Raw genomic sequence first — 10013 nt, 5'->3', positions numbered from 1 at the left:
CATAACCCACTGCGCTGCCAGGGATCCTCGTGCAACAGAAAAGCCCAAGGAAGTACTAGTTTCAGGCATTGCTAGCTCTCAGAGGAGCCATCTCAATGTCTCCATCTCTCTGCCCTGCTTTCTTCTGTGTTGGATTCGTTCCCAAAGAGGCACACCCCTTGTGCTCAATAATTGGCCTCCAGCAGCTCCATGTTTGTGTTAAACCAGCGTAACGATCCCTGCCAAGAGTCTCTCCTCATCAGTAATTTCTGGGACCGAGTCTATTGAACTGACTTGGTCACCTGCCCATTCCTGGATCAATGACAGAAGCCAGAGGGAAGGGGTAGAGTTATGGATTGGCTTGCCCATGATTACAGGTTGATCCTGGAGCCCAGAGAGAAGGAGAGAAAAGAGTAGAGGATGAACCTGAAGAAGGGTGGTTTTCCCAGGGAACATTAAAATGCTACAGCCCTACTGGGAAAATAAGACGCACCATCCATGGAAAAGCCTGCTCCAGGCAGAGGGAACAGCTGGCACTAACAGGTTGGGGGGAAGTAGGGGGAATGAACCAGGTGAGTGAAGAAACAGAAAGAAAACCCGTTACCTAGTGCTGTAAAGCAAAGCAGTTGAAACTTAATGATGGAAAGCAATGACCGTTGTATTCTCTCTCCCAGTTGTGTGGGATGATGCAGCCCAGCTGTGGGGGTCTTCGGCTCCATACTCTCTTAAACGGGTGGTAGTCGTCCGGGGGCTATCTGCTGAGACTCCCTGCACGACTGTCCAGGGCACCTCCGTTCTCTTCCCGGGGCCTCTCTGTGTGGCTTAGGTTTCTCTCAGCATGATGGCTGGAGTCCAGGAAAGGCAGAAGAAGCTGCCAGCCTTCTTAAGGTTCCTAGCTCAAAAGTCTTCGAACAGCATTTCTGTCGTAGTCTATTGGCCAAGAAATCACAGAGCCAGCATATTCAGGGGCATGGCCTGAGTGTACAGGAAAGGAAAGCACGAGAGCCTACTATGTACCCTAGCCAATGGTACGGGGACCATGGCGAAGGGGAGAGTGTGTAAAATGGACTTAGAAGGGTCGGAAGGGACTAGAACAGGGGTAGGAAAAGCTGGGACCTTTGGACCAAATCCATCCCACTGCCTGTGTTTGTAAATAGCGCTGATTGGAGCGCAGCCACATTCTCTTATTTGAATATTGCGTATGACGACTCTTGTGCAATGAATGATTTAATGTGGTTCTTGGAGCCATCGTCTTTGTTACTCCCACCAAATGACTTTTTCCTGGTGGGGCTAGGTAAGAGGAAGTGGGGAAAGACGCTGATAGGATTCAGATGTGAGTGATCGGTAAAGAGGTGAATTGTGACTGACATCCTGCTGGGTAGAAAAGGCCATCTCAGGACCCGCAAAGGGGGTGGGAGAATCAGGAGTGGTCCCTGTCCTTTGGAAGCTGAGCTCTTTGTGTCCTGAACATCCTTGATGCAGGAGACAGCTTTGGTCCCAGAACAGCGGCAGAGGGGCCAGCAGCAGCAGAGCTCAAAGCCAGAGTGTGAGGCATTCTGGTAAACATCCAGCCTACAGAGCAAGTAAAAGCTGAGTTGCTTTAGGCTGGAGGCTGGCTTGTGGAATAGGGTGCCTCTGGTACTTAACTGGGGGAGCTAGGTTTGTGTAAAGCTAGAGTTGAGATTATGGTGGAGCCAAATGCCCTTTGAGCATTTACTGGTAGCCCTAAAAGAGCCTGCTAACATTGCATGAGCAGGGCAGAGGCCATTGGGTCCTATGACCCCGTTGGCCAAAGAGTGGCCTGCCTGCTGGCCCAATTGAAAAGAGGCTGCCCTGTTTGAATATTGTATGCCGAGTATGTGACCTCTGTTCATGTCCTTAATAAATCCCATAATTGTATTTTCTGTGTGGGTGTGCAGCCACTTTGGTCAATATTGAGCGTAGCTGAAAAGGAGAGCGCAGTGGGAGGGTGACTTGGTGTCAGGGTTGGTTAGAAGGTTGGAGTGTGGTTCGTGTCTGACCTCAGCCTCATAGATAGGGACCTTAGGTGGCTGAGGCTGATCATGATAAGGATTCTTACCCTTCCTCAAGAAGTTTGACAAGGTCGATGTCACCATTGTGTCACATTCTTATTCTTATAGTGCTATAGGGACAGAGTTGAGTGGTTGTGACTGAGACCTGTGTGGGCCAGCAGCCTAAATATTTATCACCTGGCTGTTTTTTGTTGTAATTTTTAAACGTGTGTCCATTTTTCTCATGTAATTTTTAAAAATACTTTTTTTACTTATCTTACATAATCCAATATATCTATTGATAGTCAATTCTGTTGTTCAATCCCATGGAGTGAGGTTATACAATCATCAATGCTATCAACTCCCCCTTGCCCCCTTTCCCCACCTCTCCCTTCCCATACCCTCAGGGAACCATTACTATTTCTGAGATGTTATCTATCTTGCCTTTCATGTACTATATAATCTTAAATATAAAAATTAACATGCAAATCTAACGATTAATGAGTGGAAACCACAATAGTAAGAGGAGGAGATAGTTATGAACTAGAGCAGTGGTCCTCAACCTTCCTAATGCCGTGACCCTTTCATACAGTTCCTCATGTGGTGGTGACCCCCAACCATAAAATTATTTTTGTTGCTACTTCATAACTGTAATTTTGCTACTATTATGAATGACCCCTGTGAAAGGGTTGTTTGACCCCAAAGGGGTGGCGACCCACTGCTTGAGAACCGCTGCACTAGAGGATAGTTATGTAGTTCATCCGTGGCAAACCATACCTTGACTTTATCATCCATTCCTTGTGGCCCTACTGAAAGGGACTGCCCAGTTATCTTGCATGTGGGTTTTGGATCCCCGCTACATCCATGACCCTTCACATTGATTTGTTGTGTGCTTTTGGACTTCTGACACCTCTTCCTGTCGACACCTCATGATCACACAGGCTGGTGTGCTTCTTCCATGTGGGCTTTGTTGCTTCTCAGCTGGATGGCTGCTTGTTTAGCTACAAGCCTTTAAGACCCCAGATACTATATCATTTGATAGCTGGGCACCATCAGCTTTCTTCAACACATTTGCTTATGCACCCATTTGTCTTCAACGATTATGTCAGAAAGGCATCATATAATGGCACATTATTAGAACAAACCATTCTTGTACTTAAGCAAGATTTAAGTAGAAGCCCAAAGCCCATCTGTTTCCTTGTTGTGAGTGCATCTATATGCATATATAAACAGATACAATTTTCCCTCCTGCCCAACTATTATGATCTCCCATCATTCACCTCTCAGTAATTCCTCCCAGATACAAATCAGTTGAGCAAAACACAACTAGAAAAGCTGCACGTTCCTTGCCATCAACTTTAGAACACTTACTCTTCCCCTGCACCCATCACTGTCGTCTCCGGACTCACCTTCCTATCCCCCTCCCCTCCACTCCCCTCCCGTGCCCCTCAGGACCCATCCGTCCAGTTGCTGTCTCTGTGAGATTATCTATCCTGCATATCTTGTATAAACACCAAACAAAAAGATAAAAGACAAACAAACTCACACACAACAACAACAAACAAAAACATAGTCACAAGCCTAACAGAGATCATAACACATGGCAGATGAATATCTCTGTGTGATGTATAGAGAAGGACATGCTATAGACAATCCATGCTGACCCATTGCTCTCAGGTTTACCTATCCTGGGGCCCCCTTGTCTAACAACATGTATACCCTTTTAGACTTCTTCCATCTTGTTCAAAAAGTGAGCACCCTATAAGACAGAGGTTCTCAACTGGCGGGTGGTGACCCCTTTGGGGGTCAAATGACCCTTTCACAGGGATCATCCGATTCATAGCAGTCGCAAAATTACAGTGATAAAGTAGCAACGAAAATAATTTTATGGTGGGGGGAGGGGGTCACCACAGCATGAGGAACTGTGTAAAAGGATTGTGGCATTAGGAAGGTTGAGAAACACTGCTATAAGACCACATTGCTATTCCCACTGTCAGAGATGGAGCGTTCTAGTGTCCCCCCTCCCCCACTGCCCAGTTATGCCTGCACCGTAGACTTTCAGTGTGGCCCCCTTGTAAGCAATCTCCAACCAGTTCAGGTGGGGCGCCGAGTGCTGCGCTCCCGGTCAGAAGTTTACGATTGGGGTTTTTCCAGGGCACTTTGTGTATTTGCTCCCATCACTGTCTGTTGCACTCCTATCTTGGTTGCCCCCAGGTTGGGGGAGGGGGTGTCAAGCCAGCCTCTTTCCTCAAGCCCTGTCTTCCGGGCTGTCCTCTGCAGCGCTGTCATTCAGGGAGAAGATGTTCCGTCTCGAGCTGTGGCCGGCTCCGCAGTCATCTCTGGGAGCAAGTATGACCTGACTCTTACCAGGAAGAGCTTGCTCATTCCTGGGCTCGGTCGTGAAGTGCTTTAGAAGACTTGGTGAGGGGTTTCCATGTTAATCTATGCATGATGAGAAACCGTTGGAGGGTTTAGAAGCAGGGAATCACAGGATCTGACCTACTTTTTTAAAAGACCCACTTCAAAAACGGGTTCTTAGACTAGAGGAGTGACAACAGAGACCAGAGGGGAGGCCCTGGCGGCAATCCAGAGGGGGAGACGATAGAGTGGAGAACAGGGAGAAGTCGCTGGATGTGGTGTGTGTATTGAGGTAGGAGAAGTCCACAGAACTGTTAGGTTTCTTGGGTGGGGAATACCTCGGTTCTTGGCTTGGCACGAGAAAGGATTCACACCAAAGCCCGGTTTGTGATCCAGTGGGTTTTTATAAAAGGATAGAAGAAGTTTCAGGCTTTACAGTCACTGGACACAGGCCCCCTCATGGGACTGCACACCCACAAGTGGCAGCCCAAGGCTAGAGAAACTGCAGCCATGGCCGAGCGGAAAGCAGAAGAGAAGGGGCGGTGGTCACCAGGTTCCAGCCTTTAGGGCTCTCGGCTGGGGGGGGGGTCGGTGGTATTGGCTGACCCCATTGACTGAATTAAGCTCACCTGACCTAGTTCTAGCCCACCCAAGTGTACCGCCTACCTGGCTCGGGCTTGAATTGGCGAATGCCCTGTAGCCTTAATAGGCTTCCAACTTCCTCTGGGGGATAGAGGCCTTGGCAAATAGAGGAACAAGCCCTGGTTCCTGTTCTGCAACCTAACAGAACTTTGTTACGGGATGAGAGAGAGACTCAGGGATGGCTTTCAGTCCTTTGGTTTGGGTAACTAGGTACATGGTAGTACCTTCCACGGAGAAGAGAAAGATGGGGTGTGCAGGGAGAAATAGCTGGAGATGAGACAGCTCAAGAGTTCTGCCTTGCCCATGGTACATTGTCAGACATGCAAAAGGCAACGTTAAGCAAGCTTGAGGCTGACAGCAAGACCTCGGGACATACGTTTGAGGTTCACCCGTAAAGAGGTGGCATTTAAAGCCAGAAGCCTGGAAGCAATCTGTCCACGGAAAGGGTGTTGGAAAAGCCCTAAAGGCCCTGGAATGTAGAGGTCACCAGTGACCGAACAGTCGGATAGAGCTGAAGAAGGAATGCGTGGTGATGGAGACTCTGGCCTCATAAAATCCCTCAAGAGAACGTGCTGGGCTGGATGGAGCGGTCCAGAAAGAGTAACTGGAGAAGTGGCCACCAAACTCCGAGAAACCTTGATCAGGAGCAGCTTCAGTGGCACAGAAGGGGACCGAGCACCAGCTGAAAGAACTGCCAAGCAGGGATGCAAAACCAGGAGGCCAACACCGATGTCTGCTGCAGCTTCTTTAATGGTCTGTGAAGACTTTGTCAACCCCAGGCTTTGTTATTTCCTAAGGCAACAACCATCAGGTATGGGTTTGATTCATAGCAGCCCTGGGACAGGGCATCCTAGGCTGAGGAAGCAGACCATCACCCGGTCTTTCTCCCAAGGAAGCACAGGGCGGGGTTCAAACCACCAACCTTTGGTAACAGCCCAATGCTGCTCAGTGGTTGCGATTGTGCCCCCCGGACTCCTTCCTGCTCGTGTTCGGAATGAGAAGCTTCGTCCTGATGGCTCATCCAGAAGTTGGGCAGAGCACAGCAGAAACTACTATCTGTAACTTAAAGGGAAAACAACAACAACAACAACAACAAAAGAGGTTGCCACCCCCATGAGTCAAGGGAGCTTTCCAAATGGGTTCCTCTTCTTCCTGAGGAAGCCTGCAGACACCCAAAGCCAGCAGTTTTGTTTCTGCTGAGTGTGCGCACAGGCTCTTCCTTCCACACTTTGCCAAAGAAGCGTGTTCACACGATTCCCAAGGACTCCTAAAGTTTGCTGCCAGGGTCTCATTGCTTTCGCCCTTTGGGTAGCGTAGACCTGCTGGGGGTCTGTTCCCAGTGTACCCCGACTTTATCGCTCAACAAATCTGTGCTGCCTCCTCCTGAAAACAAAAAAATGTTTAAATATATACATAAATAAAAATAAGGCTTGCTGCCAAGCATAAATGCACCGCCCAAAGAGACAGCAGCTTTCAATAGATGGGACCAGAGTGTCATCTTTGTGTCAATAGCTCGTTGCCTCTTTTCCTCTGGAAAACAATCAGATGCTTACACCCTCTGTCTAGGACAGGACACCCGCCATCAGACAAAACATAGAGTTTCCACAATATTGACGCAGAAGGAGCCTGCTAGCACAACGGATGAACACTTGGCTGCTAAGCTAACGTTGACTGATTGAAACCCACCAAAGACTGCGGAAGAAAGATCTGACAACCCACTCTCATAAAGACTGCAGCCCAGGGAACTCTACCGGCACATGGGGTCACTATCCAGGGGATGGCCCCTAACAGCACTATTAAACAGAGGCCACAAAGAAAACGTGGAAATGATGTATCTAATTCTCCTTGATGACTTCTGAGAGAAACTGGCTGGTCCCCACGTCCGAGCTCTGACCTGTTTGCTGCATAATTTTATAGAGGTGCAGGTTGGCCCCCTTTCGTTGCCTGTCAAAGATGAATATACAATCACAGGGGCTGAATGTCTGCCTCTGCCCATGCATGAGGTGAAATGCCCGGTGCTGCCATATTTATGGAGCTGTGTTACCCTGGGGCACTCGCCCTCTGTGAGCCAGGGCACCTGATCTGTCGGCTGGTGATCTTGGAATCTTTTCAGAGTTGCCTGTTAAATAAACTACAGCCAGAGGTCTGTGTGTGCGTGGTTGGTTGGTTAGTTTAGAACAGTGAAGACCAAGGTAACAGCTACACCCCATTCCCGAAAGATCTGTGAGGCTTGTCGCTGTTAGCTGTCGAGCCAATGCTGCAACATACAGTGGCCCTGTGGAGCAAAGTACAACTGCCCCATCGGGTTTTCTTGTCTTTAATGATTATGGGGACAGAGCTCCATGGCTTTTCTTCCGGGAGCAGCTGGGTGAATTCTAACTGGGCCACCAGTACTCCTTGGGTAAGGGCTACCATGGAAACATGCCCCTAATTCCAGTGGTTCTAATACCAGTCGCCCCCACAGCACAGTTTGAATCCATTCATATGGGAGGAAATGAAGAGGAGACCAGGATGAAGACGCTCTTGGGCCCAACAGAACACCTGCAGCACAAAGGCACAATCTGAACCCCTGGAAAGGAAGCTCAGAACAAAAGGTCAGCATGACCAGAGGGGGATTTCCAAGAATAATCAACAATAACCAACAAGTTTTAGCCCTCACCTGCCCTCCTTCCTGCTGGTTTTGGGAAGGCATGCTGTTTCCTTATTTGAATGTGTGGACCTACAGAGTAGATGTCCTTATGGCATTTCTGGGCAGAGAGATATTTTTCCAGGTGCAGCTGCAGAGCAATTTTAATTCCAGCAGAAAGATGAGTGCCCAGCTACCAGTACCGCTGTGAACACTGGACAGTGAATACTTTGCAGGAGAAATCCTAAAATCGATAGGAGATCAGAACATGCCAATGCAGAGGAGCAGTACTTCAAATTGATCGACCAGCCGAAATTGGACCAGCTCGAGCCCACCTCCAGTCAAATCAAACCACAGGAGACCCCGCGCAAACCTGGGACCCTGCAGTTTCTAGGTGACCACTGGTAGATCCGGTTCCATAATGATAATCATCAGATCGTCCTTTGGCAGTAGGACATCGCAGCCGTTCTTCAACAAGGACAAATACAGTGTCCTGATAAAGGATATAACCTTTCACCTTGGTCAAATCCCTCACTCCATACATCCTAGTCTCTACATGGCTACTTTGCAAAATCAAACACCTGCCACCTGTGCTTGCCATAAATAAGGATGTAATGACCGAGACTTAAAACAAATTCGGAGCCGCGGTTGCCGTGGGAGGGCTGCGGCTGCTTTGGCGGGGAGTGCGGCAGAGCGGAGAGATCAGAAATAGCCTGCGAGCATCACCAGCAGCCATGCGCGCTTTGCTCAAGAACAAGACCCTCCGTTAGGGCGTCCCCGTGGTGTTGCTGGTCATTGGAGGTTCTTTTGGTCTTCGTGAGTTAGCACAAATCCGCTATGATGCTGTGAAGATTAAAATTGATCCTGAATTGGAAAAAAAAAAACCTGAAACTGAATAAAGTGTCATGGAGTCAGAGTATGAGAAAATAAAGGACTCCACTTTTGGAGACTGGACGAATATTCGAGGACCCAGGCCTTGGGAAGATCCCAACCTCCTCCAAGGCCGGAATTCAGAAGCCCTTAAGTCCAAGACAACCTGATTATGTTGATTCGAATTTTTTTGGTTACTTTTGTTTTAATTTAAAAATGTTATCAATCAAGCTTCCCATAATATGCTCCTATATAATGGAAGGAAAATTCCAGAACTGCAGAACTCGGAATAACAATAATTAACCGTCGTGATTGAAAAGTGGAAATCTTTATGTTTCTCAATATTTCATTTGCAAGTGAAAGTAGCCCTATTGACCACATGTATTTTTGGACCTTTCAGTAAAAATGTAAAAAATATAAATTAAAAATAAAAACACAAATTTGCTGAGTACATTCCTAAAACTTACCCAGGGCTGTGCGGAAAATGTCGGGAAGAAGGAGAGAACTGTAGGGCCACAAGGGCTTCCATACATCAGAATTCTGCCATCTACGCTACTTGTTTATTTTTTCATTGTGGTGACGATATGCATAACAAAGCACCTCCCCCCTCAATGTCTACATGTATACGTCCGTGGCATTGCATACATTCTTCAAGTTGTGCAACTGTTCTCGTTATATCATTCCACCGCCATGAACATTAACAGCGCCCTCTAAGAAAGAACTCCCCTTTCTCCTCTCAACCACCTTATCAAAGGAATCAAATCTGTTGCTGCCAGTAGATTCCAACTCGTAGTGCCCCTATGGGACAAAGTAGAACTGCCCTATAGCATTTCTAAGACTGTATATATACACGTGTGCACGCTATTGTATGAAAATGGGTTGACTAGAGCAGCAAGTCCAGTGACACTCATAGAGGTGGAACAAAGAGCTTATATCAAGAAGAATTATGTATCAGGAGGACATCCCAGCCCAGTCCAACTCAACTCTATAAGTCTGATACTAGGCTGTAAGTCCCTCTTTAGACTCATGTAGCCACATGCAATGACACAGAATGCAGCAACGTCCCAGGCCAGTGGGTGCAAGGTCTGTGGACACAGTGGCACAGGTCATCACACGGCTCTGGCAGCCACCAGGGTCAGCCAGCAGGTAGGTGAAGTCAGAGAGAGATGGGGAGCCTCCCAGGATCCTCTTTATGAGAAGGCCACACCCACAAGGAGGCACAACAGGCTGTGACCTGATTGACAGGTTGAACTCCACCCCTATGCTTTTATATATCTTCAAGTTGGCATGAAATGATGTCACTACCCCAACTATTTCTTACGAATTGAGCAGATCATCAGTTTTGTATCCACCAAGTCATAGACATTTTGTTTCATCTCGCTCACTGCACAACTCATCCCACCTCCTCCTGCATTTCCCATCTCTGTGCCTCCTCCTGCCCTATCCTCCTGAAGTTTGTCTTTGAGAGCATGCCGAATCCATGATCTCATATGGTTGATTATTCTAAGGTGCTCATACGTCATGGT

The 10013-nt window shown here is 47.8% G+C and overlaps 1 pseudogene; it reads left to right on the top strand.

Annotated features, from left to right (window-relative positions):
* Positions 1–542: 542 nt before the first annotated feature.
* Positions 543–8657, top strand: LOC101657509 (annotated as a pseudogene).
* Positions 8658–10013: the final 1356 nt, after the last annotated feature.

The sequence above is a fragment of the Echinops telfairi genome, unplaced genomic scaffold, assembly GCF_000313985.2.
Source record: "Echinops telfairi isolate 266 unplaced genomic scaffold, ASM31398v2 ScPeMD7_7420;HRSCAF=8458, whole genome shotgun sequence".
In the NCBI taxonomy this organism is placed as follows: domain Eukaryota; kingdom Metazoa; phylum Chordata; class Mammalia; order Afrosoricida; family Tenrecidae; genus Echinops; species Echinops telfairi.
The sequence above is the reverse complement of the archived record's forward strand: the minus strand, read 5'-3'. Positions and strand labels throughout refer to the sequence as shown.